Source organism: Misgurnus anguillicaudatus, chromosome 3 (assembly GCF_027580225.2).
Source record: "Misgurnus anguillicaudatus chromosome 3, ASM2758022v2, whole genome shotgun sequence".
NCBI lineage: Eukaryota > Metazoa > Chordata > Actinopteri > Cypriniformes > Cobitidae > Misgurnus > Misgurnus anguillicaudatus.
In genome coordinates, this window is record NC_073339.2 from 22,768,685 (window position 1) to 22,796,027 (window position 27,343).

Sequence of the window (27,343 nt, forward strand, 5' to 3'; positions counted from 1 at the left end):
CAAGAAGTTTTTGTAAGGAAGTGAAAATCAATTCAAATCAAATAAAATTTTTGTAGGATCACACATTATTTTACATATTTTAATAAGTACAGCTCAGAATAAGTATATTGTTTCATTTCTACATAAATATATGTGTTACACCGAATGACAATGGTTTGTTACACTGAATGACATTTTTGACAAAAATATAAAATTATTGCAATGTTTTGAATATTATTCTGTATCATTTTATTCCTAAACAAATCACAGAAGTAGATGCTGAAATTAATAATCATTTTATTCCACAATGCATATCATATTCGTAAAAATTAACTGAACAGGTGGTAATACTGTATAATAAGATCCAGAACTGCCCTTATACGTTTAGCTTCTGCCCTGTGTTTTCTTTGATTTTCCCGCCATTGCTTTCGCCTCTTCTCAGCTGCAGCATCTGATAAATTCCTGATTGACGGGTGATCAGGATTTGCAGCCAAGGCAGCTTGCTTTCTTCTCTGGTTGCTGAAATACAGATTCCATGTAATTATTGACATAAAATTATTGACATATATCTATATAATACGTGTTATTAATTAAAAATACTTTCTGTTTGGTTACATAAATTACATGTTATCAGGATTTGTATTATGGGCGGAGAATCCCCTCAGTGGCCTCTCTTAAAGGGATAGTTCACCCAAAAATGAAAATTCTGTCATCATTTACTCACTCTCGTGTTGTTTCAAACCCGCATAAATGGAAGGAAGATATTTTGAGAAATGTTTGTAACCAAACCTTTTGTGGACCCCATACTATGATACTAAAAATAATACTATGGAATGGTTTGGTTACAAACATTACTCAAAATATCTTCCTTTGTGTTTATCAGAACAAAAAAAATCATACAGGTTTTTACCAACATGAGATTGAGTGAATAATGGCCAAATTTTCATTTTTGGGTGAACTATCCCTTTTACTTGTGGTATAGGTAGGGTGGAGTCTCTATCTAAAAACTGCAGTAAACTATTATTCTGTAGGGCTAGGCTTGGACACAAATTTCACGATTTGATTCAATTTCAAATCAATTTGATATTGGTTAACATCAGCTGAAAACAGCATAGACTGAAAGATCGATTATTGGGATTTACAAATCACTATTGTTTCTTCAAAATTAGAATTGATTAAAATAGAGAAATCTATCTTTTTAAACCCAGCCCTATTATTTTTACATTGCACTCCTCAATACCTTTCTCGTCTCCTTGCTAAATGCATTGCCCTAGCTACTGGGTCTGCATTAACTTTCTGCCAGTGCCTAGAAACTTTCTCTTTGTTTGTGGGCATCTAAAAGAAATCAGTACCAAAACGACAAAAATGCATTAAAACATTAATATTGATAAAGTTTGATATATTTCTTTTGGGCTAAACATCCCTCATTTATCTGAAATAGAAATAAAATGCTAAAAATGTTATCTAAACAGTGACACTGTCATTCAGTGTAATGGATGACACTGTGGTGTAACATACAATTTGCATTACACCGAATGACAAAACATTACCCTGAATGACAAAACTTTTACTTTAGCTAATATTAGTAGTTAACAACTAGATACCTATATCAAACAGTGAACTTGACCAGAAAGGTTTATCATCATTATTCACAACATCTACTTATTTTTCAAAAAATCTAACAATAAAAGGTTTTTTTTGGCATTTCACTGAATGATAGTCGTTTTTGTAACTCAAGATACCACACTTTGAAAAGGTGAAATTATCAAATATTTAAGAGCAATAAACTTACCTTACTGAATCACCACATGGTCTTCAGGGGGCCCCTTTGATGATGTCACAGACTGCTTGATGACTATTGTTTGTTTATTTAATTTCAAAATGGCTTCCTGATCCAGTTACACTGAATGACCTCTGACAAACTGCATATTCGGGACAAAAGTCCCCTAGTTGTTTCAATATTTAACGAAAAAAATAACACATAGTCCTATTAATATAAAACAGCCAACACTTATGTGAACATGCCAAGGAAGCAAATATTTTTTTTAACATGGTATTTTATACGTTTATTTAAAAATCTATTAGTAAAATCATAGTCCGGACCATTACACTGAATGACGATTTTACACTTTGGAGCATTATTAAACTCATATTTGGTCATTTTTATTTTCACAAAAGTTATTTGAAACATAAAAGTAGACATTTTACTTTCATTTTATAGGTGTTTTTTAGGGGTGTGCAAAAAAATCGATTCACATTTGAATCGCGATTCAAGCACTGCCGATTCAGAATCGATTCATAGAATTTCAAAAATCGATTCATATATATATATTTTAACGCCGTGTTACTATTGTGTATATAGTATGCATCTATTATGTAAAGCTGCTTTGATACAATTACCAAATTGTGAAAAGCGCTATATAAATAAAATTGAATTGAATTGAATTGAATTGTCCTGAAATAAGTTTATCTCAGTATTCCCATAACTTAGATGGCGCGTCGAAGTCACACTGACGCCTGCACACTCTTGTCACAGTGTTTCCCCACACATTGCTGTGCAGCGGCGCTGCCCAGGTTAACAAGTGCCCTAGTAAATCTGGCATCAAATTTTGTCTTTTTTGTTTTTCCGTGATGATGACACTCTTTAATAATGACATTTTGTGTGCGACATAATGAGTTCGGTGTGCGTTCACGTGCTCTGTTTCTCAATGAATTGGGATGCGACGCGAACAAGCTCGTGTCACATTGTATCCTTCATGTTTCTGAACTTGAGCAAAGTTTTACCATTAGAGGACTTTACGGAGCACCTGCGGCCCATATGGTTCCGGGTTTGTATTTGAAATGGTCAGTCGGGTCCGGGTCAGTCATAGTTAATTACTCCAGGTCCCGAGTCTGATTAATATTGTGTGTAAAACCCGAGTCGAACGGAGAGTGGCCGTGAGCCCTACCGCGCTAAAGCTGGCTCTTTTCTATTATTATTAATAAACCATATATTTTCTAAAACCTATTGCAATGAACGAGCAAAGCTCAAGCTGACTCAAGATTTACAAAACGCAAAGCTGTAATGAAAAGTCCCCTGTCACTGGGACAGCAAGTAGACTTTTGAATCTGAAATGTAGCTTTTTTTTAATCGGCAAGAGAGAAATAGAAAGAGAGGCACTTTTCCTGCTTCTGCTCTATCTAATAGAGATAATAACCATTATAACACCAGTCACATTTATAATCTATAGACCTGCACTGTCTATCATTAATATGCTATATTATTGTATTTAATAGAGTTTGATTAAAGGGGTCATCTAATTGCTTCATATCAGTTTTTATTTTTGCATAAAGACATAAAGTAATATCAAACTACATTTAATTTGTTGTGTTTATTTTCTTTAAATTGTATATCTACTACAATCAGTCACATAGGAAAAAGTAAACTACATTTACATACTGTGAATCGTTTTTGAATCGAAAATCGATTCTGAATCAAATATTGAGGCTAAAAATCGGAATCGAATCGAATCGTGAAATTTTCTGAATCATGCACCCCTAGTGTTTTCTGTATGTAAAATCACTTTTGTAAATTATATTTGATGCGGACACCAAAATGGTGACGTCTCGTCTTTGACCCACACATATATATATATATATATATATATATATATATATATATTTTTTTTTTTATTCAGATTTATAGATTTATATGTACACTCTAAAAAAGTTGCTGTAATTTTGCAGCTGGTTGCCAGTAACTTACTGTAGAAGATAAAGTCAAAAATGTTTCATGTTCATTTAACTTTGAACAAAATGTCGCCAGTAAATAACATAAATGTAAAATCTACAGTAAGTTACTGGCAGCTAGTTGCCAGTAACACACATTAATAATGTAATTTCTACAGACCTTTTTTACAGTGTATGTTATTTACTGGCAACAGTTTGTTCAAAGTTAAATGAACATTAAACATTAACAAGTCTTTTTATTTACAGAATAAAACCATCAAATAACAGCCTCGTGCAAAGCATTCTGGGAACCAAAATATGAAGGAAACAACAGAAAAGGGTTCATGAGGATTTCTGGTTCACAAAATGCTTTGCACGAGGCTGTTATTTTATAGTTTTACGCTGTAAAATCATAGACTTGTTAATGTTTAATGTTGATTTAACTTTGAACACACTGTTGCCAGTAAATAATAAACCTTTAAATCTACATAAGTTACTGGCAAACAGCTGCATAACAACAGCTAATTTTTTTAACAGTGTGATAATAAACCAGTGGTTTAAAATCTCTCATACTCCCAGGGTTTAACATAAAGACTTGTGGCTCTATAACGCACACATCATTTACCATCAAAAATGTTTTAAGTAACATGTCAAGTAATAATGATTGGTCAAGAATATGTGTAACATATGATTTTACACAATCATTTCTTGTACTACTGTTAATTCAGAAATGCATATGCTGTTCACCCACCATGCTTTCAGTGACCCCATTTTTTCCTTTCAAGAACAGTTCATCTGCAGGAGTAAAGCTGTGCTGCTGATAGATGCCAGTGGTCTCCTCATTGCCAGTTAACATCTTTGGCAGCTAACATTATGAGATTAGACACTTCTATGATTATGCTTAAATCAACTACACTTCTTATGAACAATATATTTATGTTTTTTTTTCACCTGTTACTTTATTGTCCACTCAAGTTGCTGCTTTTGAAATGTACCCCCAAATAAAAATAAATAAATTTAAGTTACATTTAAAGTTACTGTAAATGTATTAAAATCATTCATCTGCTAAATATTTATTATATAGGTTACTTAGTAAACTACAAATTGTCTTCTAAAAGTTAAGATTTGTGTTATTTTTAAAAAGTACAGTATATAAAAATTAGCAAAGCATAGCCCCACGAGCATTGACGGGGATCGAACCCGGATACCCGCATGCGCTGCTGACGATATTTCATGCTTTCATGTGATCGCTTTAAAATAAGACAAAATATTTAAATTTAGTTTCTGCATGCAAGGGTTTATTCCATGAGGACTTTCCAACTATTTTATGGGTTTGTTAATCGCAGCAGTATTATAATTTTCAGTCAGTACTACATTTTTCATACATTTTTATCTAAAATTACCGGTTTCTCTTTAACTTTGATCGATTTGATCCACGCTCGACCTCTAGGGCTTCTCAAGAATAACGTGCACGCGCAATTATCTTGACTAGGGAAATCTGGATCATATTAGTTGGATTGCGTAAGCTTCATTTGCCTTTTTTGAAACCGCTTTAGCCTCGCCTCATTTGTTAGGTTAATTCAAGGCGAGTTTGTAACTTTAATCCTCGCTTTTCCAAGCGAGTTTTATGAAATAGCCCTCCGTGCCTTTTATCAGTGCATATCTTAATGCGCGCCTACAGCCTATATAAAAAACAAAGATGCTGCAGCCAATGAGTAGCCGACGGGGGCTGGCTGCAGGATGACTCAAACTCCTCACGGATGTTTTATCAGACAATAAGTATAATTTTCGGGAAAATTAGAGCAGGATTCTGGATGAAGATTTTGCTTCAGTATAATTTTCGGGACAATTAGATCTGAATTCGGGATTCGGGACAGCAGCTTAGATTTCGAATTTTTCGGGACGTCTGGTCACCCTACCACTTAATATTCATAGTATGAATGAATATTCACTTAACAGTAATATAATATTCTGATATAAGATAGAAAGTGAGCAGATGTCCAGAATCAAAATATGTAATGTAGATATTTTATAAATCACACACTATAAATATGATAAAGACGCAGAAACAGATAGTTGCAGTAAAATAAGATATTTTAATAAGGTGAAGAAACAATTTAAAATGATTTAACTCTCTCTCTCTCTCTCTCTCTCTCTCTCTCTCTCTCTCTCTCTCTCTCTCTCTCTCTCACACACACACACACACACACACACACACATTCTGGTTTCCATGTTTTGTGGGGACATTCCATAGACGTAATGCATTTTATACGGTACAAACTGTATATTCTATTCCCCTAACCTACCCCATTCCCTAACCCCAACCATCACAGAAACCCTTCTACTACTTCACATTTTCAAGAAACATCATTCCGTTTGATTTATAAGCTTGTTTCCTCATGGGGACATCAAAATGTCCCCACAAGGTCACAAAAACCCTGGTATTCCTATCTTTGTGGGGACAATTGGTCCCCACAACGTGGTAATTACCAGGTACACACACACACACACACACAAACACACACAGTTGGTTCCAAAATGGATCTCCTCAATGTGCTCCCTACGAAGGAAAACATCCTCTGTGTCAGATCCTCCCGCAGAACGTGCATGACTGTTGACATTTTAGCTTGTTAAAGGAACAGTATGTAGGATTGTGACCAAAACTGGTATTGCAATCACAAAACTTGTGGCTAAAACTGGTACTGCAATCACACAACTGGTGGCCAATATACAAAATGACAACATAAACATCAGTTGAGGGCTGCAACTCCACTTTTTAAATGACAATATCCTGGCCAGACCACTGTTGTCAGTGATATAAGTATTTGAAATGAAAATGATTTCTTAATGTCTAGTGACATATCAGGGCCATTTTATGATTAATTGATAAAAATTTCTTACATACTGTTCCTTTAAAGCTCAGCGGATCACGCAGCTCACAGCACCTTATAGTAATAATATTAATAATAATAATAATAATAATAATACACAGTTATATAGCGCCTTACACAATACTCACAATAGAGAAACTTTTGTAATTATTACTTCACCCCACCTCTCTCTGCAGGGTGAACAACGGCTGCTGCAGTAAACATAGCCTAGCGAACGTTAGCTGGCTACGATTTCAGTACAGTAATATCAATAATCCAGAGGGCTATTTCATAAAACTCGCTTGGAAAAGCGAGGATTAAAGTTACAAACTCGACTTGAATTAACCTAACAAATAAGGCGAGGCTAAAGCGGTTTCAAAAAAGGCAAATGAAGCTTACGCAATCCAACTAATGTGATCCAGATTTCCCTAGTCAAGATAATTGCGCGTGCACGCTATTCTTGAGCAGCCCTAGAGGTCGAGCGTGGATCAAATCGATCAAAGTTAAAGAGAAAGCGGTAATTTTTGATAAAAATGTATGAAAATGTACTACTGACTGAAAATTATAATACTGCTGCAATAAACAAACCCATAAAATAATTGGAAAGTCCTTATGGATTAAATCCTTGCATGCAGAAACTAAATTTAAATATATTGTCTTGTTTTAAAGTGATCACATGAAAGCATGAAACACTGTTAGAAATGATGGCCTAGTGGTTAGTGCTCTCAGCAGCGCATGCGGGGATCTGGGTTTGAGTCCTGTCAATGCTTATGTGGCTATGCTTTGCTAATTTTTATATGCTTTACTTTTTAAAAATAACACAAATCTTAACTTTTAAAAGACAATTTGTAGTTTACTAAGTAACCTATATAATACATATTTAGCAGATGAATGATTTTAATACATTTACAGAAACTTTAAATGTAACTTAAATTTATTTATTTTTTATTTGGGGGTACATTTCAAAAGCAGCAACTTGAGTGGACAATAAAGTAACAGGTGAAAATAAAATATAAATATATTGTTCATAAGAAGTGTAGTTGATTTAAGCATAATCATATGCTAGAAGAAGTGTCAAATCTCGTAATGTTAGCTGCCAAAGATGTTGACTGGCAATGAGGAGAGCACTGTCATCTATCAGCAGCACAGCTTTACTCCTGCAGATGAACTGTGCTTGAAAGAAAAAAATGGGGTCACTGAGAGCATGGTGGGTGAACAGCATATGCATTTCTGAATTTACAGTAGTACAATAAATGATTGTGTAAAATCATATATGTTACACATATTCTTGACCAATCATTATTACTTGACATGTTACTCAAAACATTTTTGATGGCAAATTATATGTGCGTTATAGAGCCACAAGTCATCATGTTAAACCCTGGGAGTATGAGAGATTTTAAACCACTGGTTTATTATCACACTGTTAAAAAAAATTAGCTGTAGTTATGCAGCTGTTTGCCAGTAACTTATGTAGATTTAAAGATTTATTATTTACTGGCAACAGTTTGTTCAAAGTTAAATCAACATTAAACATTAACAAGTCTATGATTTTACAGCATAAAACTATAAAATAACAGCCTCATGCAAAGCATTTTGTGAACCAGAAATCCTCATGGTTCCTCATGGTTGCCAGAATGCTTTGCATGAGGCTGTTATTTGATGGTTTTATTCTGTAAATAAAAAGACTTGTTAATGTTTAATGTTCATTTAACTTTGAACAAACTGTTGCCAGTAAATAACATGCATATAAATCTACAGTAAGTTACTGGCAAACAGCTGACAGTAATACTGTTATGAAGTTGTAGGAATGAACCCAAATGCAGACCGAGATGAACACTTAAGACTTTAATTGTAACAAAAGCAGAAAATAAAACCCACGAGGGGGCAAAACCACATAACAAGATACACAATGAACACTAAACTAGACAAGACCTAAACTACACTAAAACACTAAACAGGGTTACACTTAACAATGAACTTGACAAAACACAACTATATATTACACTTGACTAGACTAGACCTTGGACAGCGTACTTACAGGACTTGGGAAACAATGCACAAGCACAGGACAACAAACACAAGGATCTTAAATAGAGGAGAACTAATGAGGGCAACAGGTGACAGGAATCAAACAATAATGGGATAATTAATGAGGAAACAAGGGGGAGGGGTCAAGAGACGAGACTGAGAGCACATGGCTAGGAATAAACAAAGCAAGTGCTCTCACACAAAACATGGGTCTGTCATGGTTCTGCCACAAGACTAGATAAAACAAAGGACAAGATGGCAGAACCATGACAGAACCCCCCCCTTAAGGAGCGGCTACCAGACGCTCCCCAGGGGAACACTAAACACGAGACATGACAGACTGGAAACTAGACAGAACCCAAAAAAACATGACAAATAACAGCAATGGCAAACAATAAAGAATTACAAAAGGGTTGGGGTGACACAATAAAAACAACAAACAAGGGAGGGGGGGCGGAGGCAAAACAGAGTTCACAAAAGGAGGAAGTCCAGGTAAAGTGGAAGGCGGGGGAACAAAAAAGTTCACAGGAGGTGGTCCAGGCTGGATGGGACTAGGTGGGGAAGGAGTCTTGGGTTCAGGGGTAGCAGAGGGCTTGGGACGAGGAGTCCGGGCAGGCTTGGTGGGGCTCTTGGAGGGAACAGGCTTGCTTGGGGATGCAGACAGGGTAAGGGGAACAAAAGGAGGCAAGGTAGGGTTCCAGGGCGTGGTAGGGGTAGACAAGGGAGCAGATGGGGGCGAGCCAGGACTCACAGGGTAGGGGAAAGAGTCAAGGGAGGACATGGAGACAGTGGCAGGGGAGGAAGCAACAGAAGGAGCCGGTGAGACAGGGGGCGCTGTGGCTGGCAGCGGAGACGAGACAGGAACAGAGACAGGGGGCGCTGCGTCAGGCAGCGGAGACGAGACAGTGACAGGGGGCGCTGCGTCCGGCAGCGGAGACGAGACAGGGGCCGAGACAGGGGGCGCTGCGTCCGACAGCGGAGACGAGACAGGGGCCGAGACAGGGGGCGCTGACTTTAATTGTAACAAAAGCAGAAAATAAAACCCACGAGGGGGCAAAACCACATAACAAGATACACAATGAACACTAAACTAGACAAGACCTAAACTACACTAAAACACTAAACAGGGTTACACTTAACAATAAACTTGACAAAACACAACTATATATTACACTTGACTAGACTAGACCTTGGACAGCGTACTTACAGGACTTGGGAAACAATGCACAAGCACAGGACAACAAACACAAGGATCTTAAATAGAGGAGAACTAATGAGGGCAACAGGTGACAGGAATCAAACAATAATGGGATAATTAATGAGGAAACAAGGGGGAGGGGTCAAGAGACGAGACTGAGAGCACATGGCTAGGAATAAACAAAGCCAGTGCTCTCACACAAAACATGGGTCTGTCATGGTTCTGCCACAAGACTAGATAAAACAAAGGACAAGATGGCAGAACCATGACAAATACTGTAAGTTCTACATAATTTTTTAACAGTGTAGTGTTAGGTGTTGATAGATAAACAGAGTTTTATGAATGGTTACAGGGTGAGGATCAGTTGAAGAAAAGCCTGAGGTATAAGCACATTATACTGTAAGTCTACAGTACAAGCATTGTGAGCTGAAAAATTATTGTATGCAGGACACTAACAATCTTCTCTGTGAATTTTAACTCATTACAACAAAATGCCAAGAGCATACCATCACATAATTATATTGTATTCCTTCAGCCATGCAGACACCCCTTTTTTTTTATTTCAAGAAAAATGTAACAACTAGAGAAAGATACAAATACTGTAGATCTTTAAAATAATGTGCATTTTTATGCACACCAAGCATACAAAAATTAAATGACTGTACTTGACTTTTGTGTGTTGTATATTTAAATAAAATGTCCTCTTTGTGTGACAGACAATCTGAAAAAAAAAATATATATATATATATATTTCATCAATACGTTGCAATTATATGAATTTAGATACATCTTAAATGTGTTAATAAACTATTATCCTTATATTGAGGTAGTTAAGATTATCATTTATATTCAACATTTGATAGGCCTATATGTAAGCAATAAGGTACGAGAGGCTGTGCTGTATCGTGAATAAGTAACGGCTGAAGGGCGTTGTTAGGCACGACGCGAAGCGGAGTGCCTGCAACCCCTTCAGCCGTTACTTATTCACGATACAGCACTTGCCTCGAGTACCTTATTGCTTTTATAAAACGGTTACCACACAATATTAAAGTAAAAAAAATTAGTGCAACTTTCATGAAAAAGCATTCCTTCCGCTAGAAAAAATAGTCCCTGACTGGGAACAACAACATGAAAGCTCAAATAAAAACAACAAACTGTTCTCAGACTTTGTCTCATTATATGTTTATGTGTTGCTAAGGGTGTTGCTAAGGGCGCAGTGATATTAAATAGAACCGTTGGGTGAAGCGGTCATAGCAGTGTTTTATCGTGAATAAAGCACACCTATTGACCAATCAGAATCAAGGATTGGAACTAACCGTTTTATAAACCATATTATGAAACACATGTCTATATTTTATTAATTATTATTGTAACAAAATTTATCAAATTTAAGACATTATCAGGAAACATAACATAAGTTTTCACTACTATGCTCCTCACATCCCAGCGAAACACACACGTTTTCTAAGCTCACATCCCAGCGAAACACACACGTTTTCTAAGCTAACAGACTGCATTAGCGATGTTAGTGACTGGATGGCACATAACTTTCTTAAGCTCAACTCCAATAAGACAGAGATACTTATTATTGAACCGAATTGCTACAAACATAATATGTCAGATTACAAGTTGCACATAGATGGCTGCACTGTGGTGCCATTTTCCACAGTTAGGAACTTAGGTGTGATGTTCCACAGCAACTTATCCTTCGATAGTCATATCGCCAACGTCTGCCGCACAGCATTCTTCCATCTTAGAAATATCTCAAAAATACACCATATACTGTCTACATCTGACGCAGAGAAGCTTATCCATGCTTTTATGACCTCTAGAATAGACTATTGTAACTCGCTACTCAGAGGATGCCATGCAAATCAGGTAAACAAGCTTCAGCTAGTTCAAAACGCTTCTGCAAGGGTACTTACTCGATCTAAGAAGTATGACCACATAATAATAATAATAATAATACATTTTATTTATAAAGCACTTTTCATAAAAGAATCTCAAAGTGCTACAGAGTACAATATTAAGCTAAGTTAAAAAGGAAAACAGTAAAACACATACATAAATAAATACAAGTCCTAAGGACAATTTAAAAAAGCCTGTCTGAACAAGACAGTTTTGAGCTCTTTTTTAAAAATGTCCACCGATTGATAAGCCCAATTCTGGCATCTTTACACTGGCTACCAGTTAAATATCACATACAATTTAAAATATCACTAATCAGCTACAAAGCTTTAAATGGCCTAGCACCTCATATCTTAGAGAAGTACTATCAGAATACAATACATCACGCACACTACGGTCGCAAAATTCTGGTCTCTTGATTATCCCTAGACTATCAAAAGTGTCTAAAAGTGGAAGATCCTTTTCCTACTTAGCCCCTAAGCTCTGGAATGATTTACCAACCGATGTCCGAGAATCAGACACAGTCGATAATTTTAAATCTAGATTTAAAACTTTTCTCTTCAACAAAGCATTCGCATAATTTGTCTAGTAAAGGTACTTAACTCGCAATAGTTATTTTTACCGAACAAAGCACTCACGGTCATAACACAGAACAACCAAATAATAAATAAAAACCTTATCAGCATGAACACTTCAAAATGAATTGCATTAAATAGTTTGCCACCATTTGCCACTAAACCTGCATTAAGGACGACAGTGGGGCCTCCAGCCTTAGTCAAACAGGTTGGCACGTATGGTCGGGTTGTGATTTTGGCGCTTTCTTGTATCTTGCGAATAGTATGCCATACAGACCCGTTTGCCACTGAACCTGCATTAACAACGACAATGGGGCTTCCGGCCTTAGTCAAACGGGTTGGCACGTATGGTCTGTTTGCGATTTTGGCGCTTTCGTGTGTCTTGTGAATAGTATGCCATACAGACCCGTTTGCCACTGAACCTGCATTAACGACGACAGTGGGGCCTCCAGCCTTAGTCAAACGGGTTGGCACGTATGGTCAGGTTGCGATGTTGGCGTTTTCTCGTAGTCTTGTGAATAGTATGCAATATAGACCCGTTTGCCACTGAACCTGCATTAACAACGACAGTGGGGCTTCAGGCCTCAGTCAAAGGGGTCGACAGGTTTAATTTTCTCTTAAAGATCGGAAGGTGACCCTTAGTTACCATATATACCTTCGCATTGGGACCCCAATTTGCTAAATCCTCAACTGTGGATAACATAATTATGCTGCAATAGTTAGCCTGTCTGGAACTAAGCTGATTTAAACCACATCACTGTGTGACACTTGCATTACATGTGAATGGCCCCTACACTAATTTGATTTTGTTTTTCTCTCCCTGTCTCGTGCTCGACCCGAGGACAATGAGACAAACAGACCCAGTTCCGGTAAATGTGAAAGTCGGCACACCTCTGATCTACTGGCCATTCTTCAACGTGATGCCCAGCTGATGCCTGACCAACGATCACTGGCAGAACCCGCTTAATTTCCGCTTAATCTCCTTATCCGTTTATATGTGTATATATATATATATATATATATATATATATATATATATATATATATATATATATATATATATATATATATATATATATATATATCTGCCAAGGGTTTTTTCTTCCTAGGACTTTTTTTATTTTCCCGGCTAAAAAGCCCGGGTTTTTTTCTCGTAGGGGTTTTTTAACCCGGGGAGGCAGCCTTCTTGGACTTAACTTAGCTTCCTCTTCTAGACGTTACATTAGTAATACGCTTGCTTATAATGTTGAGTCATAGTCGCAGCAAATTTAACTACTTATGCTATTGTGTATTATGTTGTGCTATCTGTCGTTTTTCTGTGCTTTTCACTGCTTCTATTAATGTAAAGCTGCTTTGAAACAATTAACTATTGTGAAAAGCGCTATATAAATAAAATTGAATCGAAATTGAATTGCTTGGACATGTGAAGTTTTTAGCAGGCATTTTATGAGATCGATGCGGCATTACAACGTGACATCGGGGCAAAGTTCAAGTTGAGAACTTGCTATTATCCACAACGAGTGTTATAATAAATGATTTATATGATATTTTGAGCTAAAACTTCCCATACATACTCTGGGGACACCAAAGATTTATTTTACATCTTAAAAAAGTCTTGTGACATGTCCCCTGTAATATTTTGTGAATTTCCTACCTTAAATATATCAAAACTTTATTATTGGATTGGACTTTATTTAGTCAACTTTAAAGATGATTTTCTCAATATTTAGATTTTTTTGCACTTTCAGATTCCAGATTTCAAATAGTTGTTTCTCGGCCAAATATTCCTAACAAACCATACTTCAATGGAAAACTTAACTCATTCACCGCCAGCCTTTTTGAGAAAAGTTGCCCACCTGCATTTTTGTGATTTTAACAAAAATTTCACAAAATTCCTTGCAGGAAAAATTATTTTCTATAAATATATAAACATACAAATTATATCAAATTAAAGAACACACCCTCTGCTTTCAAACAAACAATAAACAAACAAACAAACAAACAAAATGGGGAAAAAACGTTTAATTATATATTTACTTTTTCCACTTAATTTAACCACTGAAATATGGATATTTCTCTTCAAAAATACAACATTTTGAGCAAAAAGCTTAAAAAATTGCGTTTTTTTAAAGGAATTTATGTTAGAGATCAGACTCAGAATGACTATCAAACATAAAGGCATTTAAAATAAATTTTTGATAAATTCGTTTTGGCGCCATCTGGTGGATAAAAGCGGAATTACACTTTCACTTTGAAATTCGTCCAGAAAGGCATTTTTATTAGTTAAATATGAACTCATAAATGACGAGATAACTCGTCAATGGCGGTGAATGAGTTAATTATAAAATGTTCAGATGATGTATAATGCACACTGTCACAAAAACGTGTCAAACGCTGTCACTAGGGCAGTACCCTAAAAAGGTCCTAATACAATTTAGGTCCAGATATGTATACATTTGGTACCACCATGCACCTCTATGGTACCAATATGTACTTCTGAGGTACTGTAACATGTCCTGTTCCTTTTAACCTTAGGTGTGTTCGACTTCATGCGGCGCTGCGCAGACCGATCGGCGTCTGACTTGAAGCAGTGCATTCCGGTTAGTAATTTTAGGTGTGTTCGAGATCATCCGGCGCTGCGCAGACCGATCGGCGAGGTTTGCCGCTTGCAGTCGAGGGAGGAACTGAAGACGGAGCCGTCAAGCCGGACACCTGCTGCTTGCCGTAGTGACGTGTGCGCCGTGTTTCCTTGTTTTTAATCGCGAATGAAGTGAATTAGATGCTGAATTTGATAAAAACAAACATTTTAATAAAAAGTTGCAACCAGAAACATTTTATATAGAATATTTTAATTGCTGCTTATACTGTATACCCGAAAATAACGGGAAACAAGCCTATATTATTAAAATAACAATAGAGTTTGTTATTTTCATTTTTATTTTATTACACAACACAATATAACATATTTATGCATATTAACGTATTTTTTCCTGTTTTAAAACATGAATTTATAATGTTTATTAGTGGAACTAAAGGTTGGATTAAACTTGAAACGCACGAGATCGTTGTCATCAGTGAGGCGACCAATCAAGAAAAGCTGTGTCATCATCACAACTCCGTGCAGCCGCTCAGGAGAGCCTGCACCGGCTGAGGTAGCCGGCTACTCTCGAAACGCTCTCGCGGTACTTTAAAACCATATGACACTGTCACGTGCCTGCAGCGCCAGCTGAAGTCGGACAAAAATACTAACCAGAATGCACTGCTTCAAGTCAGCCGCTGATCGGTCTGCACAGCGCCGCATGAAGTCGAACACACCTTTTGTCTGACTTCAGCTGGCGCTGCAGGCACGTGACTGTGTCATATGGTTTTTAAGTACCGCAAGAGCGTTTCGAGAGTAGCAGGCTAGCTCAGCCAGTGCAGCTTCTCCAGAGCGCCTGCACGGAGTTGTGATGACGTAACAGCTTTACATGATTAGTCGCCCCACTGATGACAACGATCACGTGCGTTTCAAGTTTAATCCAACCTTTAGTTCCACTAATAAAAATTATAAATTCATGTTTTAAAACAGGAAAAAACACCTCAATATGCCCAAACACGCTATATTGTGTCGTGCAATAAAACAAAAATGAAAACAACAAACTCCATCGGCACTTCAACAATATAGGCTTATTTCCTGTTATTTTCGGGTATACAGTATAAGCAGCAATTAAAATATTCGATATAAAATGTTTCTGGTTGCAACTTTTTATTAAAAGGTTTGTTTCTATCAAATTCAGCATCCAACTCACCTCACCCGCGACCAAAACAAGGAAACACGGCGCACACGCCACCACAGCAAGAAGCAGGCGTCCGGCCCGACGCTCCGCCCAGAGTTCCTCCCTCGACTGCAAGCGGCAAACCACGCCGATCAGTTTGCGCAGCGCCGGATGATCTCGAACACACCTCTTGTGTTCTAGTCTGCCTGTTTTCCCATGTTGAATAGTGTCTCTGCCCCCTTGCTTGTTACCATGGACATTCATTGTACCCACGCAGTACCTCTTGTTTGTTGTCTTAGTGATTCATTGTGTCTGTTTTGTGATTGGTTCATATCATGTGTATTTACCTGTGAGTTCACTTCCTGTTGTCGGTCGATGTTTTATGTTACACCTGGGCTGCGTTCAGCCCCGACAAAACGTTGCACAACGTTTATTAAACAGAAACGGTGATGCGTTGAACGCCCTGTTGTGATGACGTAAGAGTTGCAACTAAGGTAGCTGAGAGGCCATTCTTTGTGTTCTTTTTTAAATGTTTCTGAAGCCTGATGAAATCGTTATAAATGTGTGTTTAATACTGTAAAAGACCCTCAATGTTACAGTCACTGACCTTGCCGTCCAGAATGAAAGACAACATTCCAACTTGAACCCATTAAGCGAGCTGTCTCTTTACTACCGCGTGGTTTTATACATCTTGCCGCTGATTGGGCCGACATTTCTGACACACCCACCAAACAAGAGAAAACGCTTCTAAAACCTGTTGCATTCCGTTGCACACCGTTTCCAGGAAACATGTCGTTCAACCCGAAAACCGTAGCAAAACGTTGTGCACCGGTGTGAGATTGAAACGTGCCCCTGAGTTTGTTCCTGTGTTGCCTACCGTGTGATCTAATTTGCCTTGTGGATTTTAAATAAAATCTTAACTAAAACTGCATTTGGATCCGCACCTCGCCTTGTCCTGCTTTAAACCCATAACAGGTACTAATTACCTTAGACCATTTTTATTTTTTTTAATCACTTAAAGATCATTACTGTTTATAGGTCTCTTTTGGCCTAGTACTAAATTGTCTTGCTATATAATGCTACAATCCTGAATATTTGCAAAGTTAGTAACTTAATAAGGCATGTTCTGATACAGTACAAATACATAAAACATATACCACACATACAACACAAAATACCACACATTATATGGCATATTATATCATCCAGCAGTTTTATTATGAAATATATCTTGCCATGTCACTATTGCATTGTCTTTTATATTTCACAATCACATTCAAGCAAATAAAGATTAGAAAAGTTTGTTAGCCATATTTTTTATACGTAGAAATCGCGACTAGATGGTGCCAAAGCAATCAAAACAATAACAATGACATAAATTAATGACGCTCTGAAGCAGCGTGGAATTATGGGATTTGTTGTCTTTAACTCAACCGTTGATGGCCATTAATCAGATGGGAACGAGAAATCACGTTGACCGGTAATCAAGTCTTATTTGAGGCAAAAGGTCAATTTATAGAAAAGATGCATTGTTGTTGTTTGCCATTTTAAATGTTAAAATTTTATTGGTGTGTGTATATGGTGTGATATATCGGACGTGTAATGATTAAAAAAAAATGATGGTAAATGATGGCTCAACCCGAAGTACTCTTCAGAGTAAGGTGGTGTTTATTTATACATCCACCAAAGTATTCCAGCAGTGAGATATATATATACAGTGACCCAAAAAGAATAACCCAAAGTACCAAAACAACGATGACAAAAATTATAAACAAAATAAACTTAGGTAAAAACGCTAATCACTGTACAAATATATTTACAGTCACTCTCAGTATCCACTATATATAAGTAGGTTTTGCTCACGGCACCGCAGTAGCATGCTCGCTCGACTTGGTAAACAAGCCCCGTACTGGAGTCTGGCTGCAGCTTATAAAGGCCAGACTCCGCTCCTTTTTCGGGCTACCTCATTATAGCCCAGGTAGGTATTACATTTCCTTCATCTGCCACTTTTAGATCACTTAATAATAACATAATACCAACATAATAATAACATAACAACAAAACAAAACAAACCAAAACAATAATAACATAACCATTATTGTTCTCTCTTCCAAATCTCAATTTCTGGGCACCCCTATACAAAAACACAAATGGTTTCACCGGGTTCTGGCTCACTGCGCCGGCGCGGCGCTGACTGATGACGTCATAAGCGATCGCCTTCCCATGGCTCGAGTTCGCCCGTCTAGCTGCCAGCAACCCGATTACACCAACAAACAATACAATAATTCACAATAAAACAAGACAAATAGACGAAGGGTATGTGTGATTTATCCAGTATAAACAACAGAGGGGAAGTATGAATGTTGGATGAAAACTGAACACTACTGGGAATGCGTGTGCACCCGCAACTCCAAGAGCGGCATCTACGGGTAAGTAAGGGTATGTGTGTGTGTGTGTGTGTGTGTATGTATCTGTGTGTGCGTATGTGTGCCAGTGCTGTCGCTTGCAGCGGTGAAGGACGTGAGGGATCTCACTACTTCACACAGCTCAAGTATACAGTATGTCACTAAGACTGCCTGTGAAAATCAGATCTCAAAAAATCTCAAATCTTATTGTGAGAAAGAGCATCACAGTTTGATTTCAAGCATAAAGTGCCCATATTATGAAAAACTCACTTTTTCTGAGTTTTGGGGTGTTATTTTGTGTCTCCGATGCTCCCACAAGCATACAAACTTGGAAAAAAATCCATCCATGCTGTTTTGAGTGAGATACAGGTTTCTGATAGTGGTGTGTCGTTCATGAATGAACGAATCTTTAATATGACTCGGGACTACCGAGTTGTCTCAGAGGGTGATTCGTTCATTTTGTGTTGACCGCGCATGCGCATTGCGCAACATATGGGTTCTGAATCTGAAACAGAAATGACTAGTTCATCATTCTCTTGAGTCTCGAGTTCGGGACAGGTTCGAGTCTTTTGTTCTTCCTGTCAGTCCCATAGAGGCTATGCTACCAGTACCGGAAAGAGAAATTATTAGTTCACCTTTCGAGTTCGGGTTCGGTCGGGTCCGAGTCTTTCGTTCTTCAATAAGATGGAACTTTTATTTTTCAAATAATGTTTTTGCACATATTTTGTATTTTAATTACTAAATATAAAACAATATAGGATACATTCAGACGCAATCAATAATACGAATCTAATGTTGTATTTAATGTGATATACCAGCGGTCACGTGACATAAGGACTCGGACCCGGCCGAACCCGAACTCAAGACTTGAATGAACTAATCATTTCTTTTTCCGGTACTGACAGCATAGCCTCTATGGGACTGACAGGAAGAACAAAAGACTCGGAACCGAAAGATGAACTAATCATTTATCTTTCCGGTCCTGAAAGCATAGCCTCTCTATGAGGCTGACAGGAAAAACGAAAGACTCGAACCCGTCACGAACTCGAGAGAATGATGAACTAATCATTTCTCTTTCCGGCCCGATACTGTGGTGTATATCACACGGCACAGCCTGGCCGAACACAGAGAGTCAGTAAGACAGTGACGAGTTGACAACTAACATCTGTAGACACGAAAGGAGGCGTACAAATGTGATAAATATGAAGTTCAGTTTCTTAGCTTTGGCTGGATTACCCTGACTTGTACACGAGGACTGACTTAGGAGGTAAGCTAATCATTTCTGCATCTCTTGTGCAGGTTTCAGAGCTTGTGTCAAAAAATTGTGGTTATTTTGGGGTAATTTGTGAAATTATAGGTAATCATATTTTAAATGAACGAAAAGAACGAAATGACTCAAAAAAAGATTTGTTCATTTTGATGAACGAGATTCAAAGATCCGAATCAGAAAAATGATCCGAACTTCCCATCACTAGTTTCTGAATGTCCTCTGCCTTGAGTCTCAGATTGCGCGAGTTCAAACTCAGCTCGGTTGTTACGTAACAAACCGTTTCGTCACATTCAGTTTGAATTTTCCCGCCCACCACCCCACTCGCAGGTCTCCACCCACCAGGGAGCTAGAGCGAGCACAGAGCAGTCAGTCACTTCGCACGCTGATACCCTGCTGTTATCATGTCTCACTCAAATAACAGCGCTATTTGGATATTATGGATTATACTCCCGCCTACTTTTAAAAACAAAGTTTTAACGCGTGGTTATTGGAACCCGGAGTAATCGTATACAGTGGGTTACGACGCAAATAATCGCCTACAATCTGAGGACAAGACGTTGAAGATGTGAAATCTGATGTAAACAACAGACTATGTATCTATATTTCACGGATTATACGCATTTGTGGACAAAAATGGTCATTGGATGTATTTTATTGGACTTTCATGGATCATTCACACATCTGAAATAGACTGGATTCGATTTGTTGTATTAACACAAAAGGTAAGAAGTCACGTTATATTTTACATGTTGTCATCTTCTGTCACAAAATACTACATTACTGAAGCTAGACTGAGCATCTGTATCTCAAAACAGAGATCATTCATGCTAATCCCGTAAATTATACCTTTTAAATGTATAGTGATGATAAAATTGTTTGTAAACAGTAGGCTATATAAATATTTTTGCAGGCTAGATAGTTTACAGTGTGGTTTCGAAAGTTAAAAAAAATATATTTAACGGCGTTATTTTACAATTCTACAAGAACTAAGTAGTGCTTTGCCAAACTAAAAGTTTTTTGCCAAACTAACCGAGACCGGGCCTTACCGACCCGGCTTTTCTGACGAGGCTAACCCCCGAGCCTCTTATAACTTTCCGGACCTCCCGCTAGCTTCTAGCAATTAGCACGCGGTCCACAAGCAGTATACATCCCCCGCCGGGTCTTAATTTCTGTAATTTGCGAAAATAATGCGTTTGAAAAGGTTTATAACGGGAATATGTTAGCATTGTCCAGGGAAAACGAGTGTATTGTTGAAACTGCTACATCACAATTTACGCTGAAATCTTTGTGTGTCATGATGAGTTTGACACACCGAGACCGGGCCTTACCGCCCCGGCTTTTCTGACAAGGCTAACCCCCGAGCCTCTTATAACTTTATGGTCCGGAACTCCCGCTAGCTCCTAGCAATTAGCACGCGGTCCACAAGCAGTATACATCCCCCGCCGGGTCTTAATTTCTGTAATTTGCGAAAATAATGCGTTTGAAAATGTTTTATAACGGGAATATGTTAGCATTGTCCAGGGAAAACGAGTGTAGTGTTGAAACTGCTACATCACAATTTACTCTGGAATCATTGTGTGTCATGAGTTTCTTCTCCTGTAGTGTACTTATTAGTGATACTTTTCTGCATGATTTGTCTGTTGGCAACATAAACCGTTAATAATTATAATATATAAGTTAATAACACAGTATGGTCTGTACTGCTCACGATATCACTATGTACGCGCACATGACGTTAGTAGTGGGGCGTGATCAAAGGAGCAGCAGCTCATAAATATGTAATGACTAGCTCAAAACGGCACAATCTGAAATGCCCTGAAACAGAGGGTCCTAGAGATGGGTAACAATCTTTTCCTTCAAGCTATTTTGAGCAAACAACTTTTGAAACATGCTTTATGGAACTCATACACATATTTAACTTGTGAAAAAGCAGTCATAAGATGGGCACTTTAATCTTACTATGATTTCAGTCTCTGACATGACATTACATAGTCAATATTAAAGATATATCAAGTTTATATTTTCACAAAATGTTCTTTACATTGTGTAGGATGATTTTATGTAAAAACTAGCCTGGGTTTCCCCATGCTACCTTGCGTGCAAATTTATTCACGCTGCAAGTCTAGCATGGAAACTATGTCCCTTTTTTGCCCCTGAAATAGGAAACCAATCACAGAACGGGGAGGGGCAGCAAGACGATGACGATGTCTATGCGACACACTGAAGCAGTTTTGTTATTTGTTATACACGGCAACAGACGCAAAGTTACTTTTCAATGCAGCCTTAGTTAGTGTTCTAAGTAGTTTGAATGCAAGTTTATTTAAAAAAAGAGCAACTTTTGGTGTTAAACAATTTCATATCCAAAAAGGATGTTTGGATATGGCAAGACATGATAACCACAGTTTTATAGGACCAACCTGCTATGCATCGTCGTCGACGAAGTACAATTAACTTATAAATGGTAAGTGGTATGTATTAATATCATATTGTCATTATGCCTGTACTGTGGTTGCCACTAAATTGTGTTGCTTTTCAATACAATATACAGCTACCGGTTTAGTTGCATAGCTTTCAGCTGTGTGCACACGAACCAATAAAAGTTGTTTACATTTGAATTCATGTCGCTCTACATACGTCATCTGGTATAATTGAAACAATTGGCTATGAGCTACGTACAGACGCATTTGATAGACATTCGTAGCGCCCAATAAACAGCTCTGGGCATTCGTAAACCACGCCTCAACTACGAGAAAATGAGCAAATGGTTCCCAGACCACGTCTCATTCTCTATTAGAAAGCAGTAAACAACAAATAAATACTTCAGCTGGGTTTTCACGGGCAGGGTCATGATTATCTTTAATCTTTGTTTAAGAATGTTGCATTTTCTCTGAATATTTGATTACTGTACTGTATTTTTCAATAAAATTAACATTTGAAAAAGAAATTATCTTAGCTGCAGACATTGTAGGTCTCTATGATTACTGATAATTGTGGTCAAAACAACAGCAACAAAATAGGTCTGTATTAATAAATTGCAGACAAAGATTTTGAATAGGTTGGATTGTATGTTTTGGGTTTTGTTGTGGGTTTTGTAGGGGGCCCAACCTCATATTCTTTCATAGGGCCCAAAATTGCTAGGGGCGCCCTTGTCCTTGCCATATTTCGGTCTAAGAGGACCTCAGAGACAACTGACTCAGCATTTTTGTGGACTATTTGGGCAGTTTAATCAAAATGTGACTACGGGTAAGAAGAGCTTCTTCCTGCCCACTGCCATGATGCTGATATTCAGTCTCAAGCCTACCCATAATGCCTTCTGTACAAACATCTACCTTTTCTTTTCTTCTTCCTCCTTAAATAGATACTGTCATTAATGTGGACGGATGAACCCTTTGCAAATGCTGTTGGGGTGAAAAGAAAACACTTTATTAAACAGACAAAAAACAAAGGCCCACGAGGGAGCAAACACATGAACTACACAACATGACAAGACACTTGAACTTGACTATCAACTTTGACAAATAAACTAGACTAGGCTAGGCAGAGTAGATGCACTAGACTGGAACAAATAACACATGACGTGAACCATTCAAAATGATCCTGCACAGAACTAAGGACACAATGGCTATGTTTACATGCATAAAATTTTGTCAATTCGACTGAATTGAATATGATTGAAGGTTACGACGATACAGTTTACATGCACCCTAAACATTGCAATCTGATTTAAATGTTCGTTTACATGTACATTATATAGAATCTGAACTGAACGTCTGCGCAAGCGCACAGCCAGGGTTCCCAGATTCGCGTATGAGAACCATTGCAAATGGAAATTCAAAACTATCCCAAAAGCACCCCAATGACTATTCAACAAAATCCTTTTATGTTTAACCCTCAGAAAAAAACAACTAGTTAAAACAGTTTAAACAGTAGCCCAAATCTAAATTCGAAAAAAGGCAGAGGACTTGGCAACGCCACGCTGCGTACAGCATCTCTGGTTGAGTTTATGCTTTATCTCTGGATTAAAGTCAAAGCTGAGTTGTAGAAAGTTGTTCTTAAGGAGTCTTCAGATATAGGTAATAGAAACACAATTTTCAAAAGGCACAACACTAATTATTACTTTAAGTAGCCTAATGTTTTAAAAGTATACATAAACGCATAGAGTGTACAGCGCGTGACCCCATTAACGTTACCTTATTAATGCGTGATGCTATTGCCTTGCTATTGCGTGTTTCTGTGACGAGAATCATGTGATATAAGAGGTAAATATAATACGTGAACTTGAGCACAAATGTTCTGCGCATGTGCTGCGAATGTATTTTTGCATCCGAAAATTCTATGATTCACGCGTTTACATGCATACTTTTCTCCCGCTGATCGGATCACAGATTGGAGTACACTACCCCCTTCAATACGATCCAAATTTGCATCCGATCGTCCTCAATCGTATTGATTAAGGTGTTAACATGAATGCTTTTCGGTACGATTGAGCCATCAATACGATTACAAACTGATTATTTGGTTGCATGTAAACGTACATAATGACAATTAAATAAGGAAACCAAACAAGATAACGAGGGGGGAACAAGTGATGAGAGTAAATTACTAATTAATAAGCAGGAGAACGAGGGGGACAAGAGACGACACACCAGGGGCCCATGACCCGATACACAAGGCCATGAGCCTCCACATAGAACATGAGGCTGTCAGAACCCTGCCATCATGACTAGACATAAATATTAAACAAGACTTTTGGCAGGATCCTGACCGATATATCTGAGCTTTTGTGCACAAAGCCTTGGGATCAGGATCAGACCTTATATTTTATTTAAAAAAATAACCTAGTATGCGTATTTGTGCTGAAAATCTGAGCAGATCCATAAACAGCTTTGGATCCATCCCCAAGAAGTGAACGACTTCTGGATTCTCCTGCTGTGCATACATGTATTTTGCCAAGAAGCCCTGAGTGACTTCAGACTTTCCATTTCAACAGAGCTCATTTTCCTTGGCAGGACCACTTTTGTCGGATAGCGCCAGGTCATTGTCAAACCTCCAAGAAAGAAAAAGTGTGAGAGAGAGAGAGAGAGAGAGAGAGAGAGAGAGAGAGACAAAAGGACGAATATTTGTGTACAGTATGTGCGTGTCCGTGCAAGGAATTGCTCGGGAGAGGTGTGCTTTTACACAATTTGAATCAACTAGAGTAAAAGTACAGCAACTTTTAATGATTTGATTGGCCAGATGCATGCAGTCAAACAATGCCAGGAATAGCTGAGGGCATTATTGTAAACATTCCAATCTTCAAAACTGACCTTTCCGTGTTTATCTCTGAAGAGATTTATTTGAATATGTCCTGCCACTGAACTGGCTCACAAAAGATGTTAATCTGTAAATGTGATTTTTTTGCTTGGCAGACTTATACTAAGATGTTAGATGAAGCATTCAATATAACCAAGACAGTGAAAGAGAACCATTTCACCCACACCCAGGGGGGGTCCACTGTCAAAAGTCGTAGAGTGATTTTGGAATTACAGCTACAATAATAAATTTTAAATTTGATGTTGATATACAGAACTGTATAAAAAACCTTGGAAGAAACAACCTTCACTCTCTGGTTCACATTCAATGCTTTGTCTGAAGGTTTATATGCTCCACACACAATTTAAAATAAATAAATACTACATAACTCCTGCAGATCCCAAATTTGGTCTTGAAATCAAGCTATCCATTTTCCACTTGCCTTCAGAAGGAAATAGGGCTGAACACGCATACTTACACATCTGTTATTGATTTGAGGAGGGACCTGGAACCTCTTGGTTTAAATCTGTTAGTGTGAGCGGTTTGTATTTACTGACCTCATGTGGGACCTTCTTGCCTCTTGACATATAGGTCACAGCAGGTCAAGTCTTTTTGTCTGCGAGTGTGTGGCCATGTATCACGTTTAGTGGAAAATTAATATAATCCATCAAAATTTTTCTGTCTCACAGAAGAGTATCTTGAGTAATTTTAGAGATTGACATATAAACGTGTGTGTTTTGAAAGCTGTGAAAAGGCACAGGCTGTTTTTTCCTGTTACGCATACATCCTGACGAAACCTTGGGACACATATTCTCTCCAGTCTTCCTGTCTGTAATATTTTCTTCATCTGCTCTTTTCTTACACTACACTGCATGCTGAAAGACTATCTAGAGTGCTGCAGTGTTTTAGCCTGGGTTTCCCCATGCTGCCTTGTGCGCCAATTTATTCATGCTGCAAGTCTATAGCATGGAAACAATGGATCAATTTTTCCCCTGAAATAGGGAACCAATCACAGAATGGGGAGGGGGGCAGCAAGACGATGACGACGTCTATGCGACACACCGAAGCAGTTTTGTTTATCCAACACGGCAGCAGACGCGAAGTTACTTTTCGATGCACCCTTAGATAGTGTTCTAAGTAGCTTTGAATGCAAGTTTATTTAAAAAAAGAGCAACTTTTGTCGTTAAACAATTTCATATCCAAGAAGGATGTTTGGATATGGCAAGACAAGCTAGCCACAGAATTTTATAAGACCAACCTGCTAGGCATAGTCGTCAACGAAGTTCATTTAACTTATAAATGGGAAGTGGTATTTATTAATATCATATTGTCATTATGCCAGTAGCCTACCTACTGTGATTGTCACAGTGCCACTGAGTTGTGTTGCTTTTCAATATCAATACACAGCTACCGGTTTAGCGCACACGTACCCGATAAAAGTTGTTGACGCTTGAATTTATGTTGCTCTACGTACGTCATCTGGTATAATTAAATGCTTGGCTATGAGCTAGGGGTGTGCAGCAGAGTCAGTATTTGTATCTGTATTTGTAACAATCTCAAATGTATTTGTATTTGTATTCGGATGGAACCGGAAGTGGGTGGGCCTTAAACCGGACGTTTGTCAAATTACATGAAAATGGCATTTTAAATGCATTTTTGCTTTTTATTATACTTATAACTTAAATAACTGTAAATAATCTATAAAAATGATATTAATAATAGAAATCAAAAAGACAAATAACTTGATTCTACTATATGCATAGAAAATAAATTTCTCATTTTCAAAGCCCCATACAGCTTGTGCCTATGTGCTATGGATCACTGTATTGTAGCCTTAAAATAACAAACTTGAGGGGCGGACAATACTGTACATCACCTTTAAGCGTTTATTGTGTCTTGTTAGCACAGTTCCTTATGTGACCCATTCTGTCTAAATGATTGGGAGGTTTTCAGGAAAAATTTTTAGCCTACATTAATCCCTCGTCTAGCATTCCAATACTCTAGTAATTAAACATCTAAACTGATCGTTATTTGTACGTTTTCTGAGAGGTGCACCGTCCTAAATGATTAACCTAATATTTTAAAGATGCGTGTCCATCCACATGCGCATCTCGGTTTAAAAACATGCAGGAATTTGAAAATAAAACGCAGGACTTGCTTGATGTTTAAAGAGTTATTAAGAGAGATAAAGTTCAGGAACTGGTTTACGTTAAAAAGTTAAGATCGACAAGATCCGCGCTGACAGATTCGAAAGGCACAGACGGGCAAGTGCGCCCTCCAAAAGTATTCAAGAATTCATAATAAGCATAATAACAAACTTGCTGAGCTCATTAATATCTATGTCCATACAGT

At 37.8% G+C, this 27,343-nt stretch overlaps 1 protein-coding gene and 1 long non-coding RNA gene across 8 annotated transcripts in view; both read right to left on the reverse strand.

Annotated features, from left to right (window-relative positions):
- Positions 1 to 27,343, reverse strand: part of klf12a (Kruppel like factor 12a) — a 209,246-nt gene that overhangs the window by 143,178 nt on the left and 38,725 nt on the right. For 2 of the 6 annotated variants that reach the window (XM_055205169.2, XM_055205167.2), the window contains exon 2: positions 23,029 to 23,097. The exons of the other annotated variants lie outside the window; for them this stretch is intronic. The gene's annotated coding sequence lies outside the window, so the exon portion shown is untranslated. The remainder of the gene's footprint in view (positions 1 to 23,028; positions 23,098 to 27,343) is intronic. 6 annotated transcript variants of the gene reach the window in all.
- On the reverse strand, positions 260 to 3,564 carry LOC129444468 (uncharacterized). 2 transcript variants are annotated; one of them, XR_012360411.1, is made up of 3 exons: positions 1,772 to 3,564; positions 1,220 to 1,314; positions 260 to 498 (listed from the first exon to the last, which is right to left on the reverse strand). It is a non-coding gene; the product is annotated as an uncharacterized lncRNA (long non-coding RNA). The 2 variants fall into 2 exon arrangements; XR_008644443.2 differs by lacking the exon at positions 1,772 to 3,564 and having other exon boundaries at positions 1,220 to 1,761.